The sequence below is a fragment of the Etheostoma spectabile genome, chromosome 23 (assembly GCF_008692095.1).
Source record: "Etheostoma spectabile isolate EspeVRDwgs_2016 chromosome 23, UIUC_Espe_1.0, whole genome shotgun sequence".
Classification (NCBI taxonomy): domain Eukaryota; kingdom Metazoa; phylum Chordata; class Actinopteri; order Perciformes; family Percidae; genus Etheostoma; species Etheostoma spectabile.
The window spans coordinates 8,761,013-8,761,793 of record NC_045755.1 but is presented as its reverse complement, the minus strand read 5'-3'; the positions used below and the strand labels follow the sequence as shown (position 1 = coordinate 8,761,793).

The window sequence follows — 781 nt, the reverse complement described above, 5'->3', positions numbered from 1 at the left end:
CACACACACACACACACACACACACACACACACACACACACACACAGTGTACTGTACAGTAGTTCTATTTTATAGCGATCGATTGTTTAAAAAACCAGCTCTGATGCATTATCTATCTATCTATCTATCTATCTATTTATCTATATAAATCATTTAAATATATCCTATATGTAGTAGAATCGGGACCTTTTAACTAGGAACTGACTCAGGAAATCGTTGGCGATACCCAGCTGTAATTAATTAATCTGACAGAGAGATTTAAATGACGCGTTACCCGTCTGGTAGGAGAGCTGGCGGAAGTGTCCCGACATGATCTCGGCGCCGGTGTTGTGCAGCACGAAGTGCAGCGTGTAGCCGTGCAGACCGAACCGCGGGTCGGAGTAATCGGCGGGCGGAGGCTCCACCGGCTCGGAGAACGGGCTGCAGGAGGAGACAGACGGGACGAACGGAGCACGAACACACAGAGGGAAATAAACTTATTTAAAGGAACACGCCAAAGTTAGATAGGTCCATACATACAGCTGTGCTCATAAGTTTACATACCCATGCTTGAGTTGACTAAAAAGAGGAATAAAATAAATCCTGTTTTGGAAATTTATATTAATGCCTTATTTAATAAAATGAGGTATAATCCAACCTTTAAAAAGGTCGCCAATTTTCTTTGTGAATGAAATATGTAAATTGGTGTCCTTAAAAGGTTGGATTTTACCTCATTCTTTTTTTTTGTCAACTTAAGCATGGGAGAAAGAGAGAGAGAGAGAGAGAGAGAGAGAGAGAGAGA

The 781-nt window shown here is 41.7% G+C and overlaps 1 protein-coding gene and 1 pseudogene across 15 annotated transcripts in view; both read right to left on the bottom strand.

Annotated features, from left to right (window-relative positions):
• nrcama (neuronal cell adhesion molecule a) overlaps positions 1 to 781 on the bottom strand; it is a 1,100,153-nt gene that overhangs the window by 714,004 nt on the left and 385,368 nt on the right. The window lies entirely within an intron of this gene.
• The window catches only part of LOC116673009 (F-box only protein 15-like), a 17,578-nt pseudogene that overhangs the window by 7,295 nt on the left and 9,502 nt on the right, over positions 1 to 781 (bottom strand).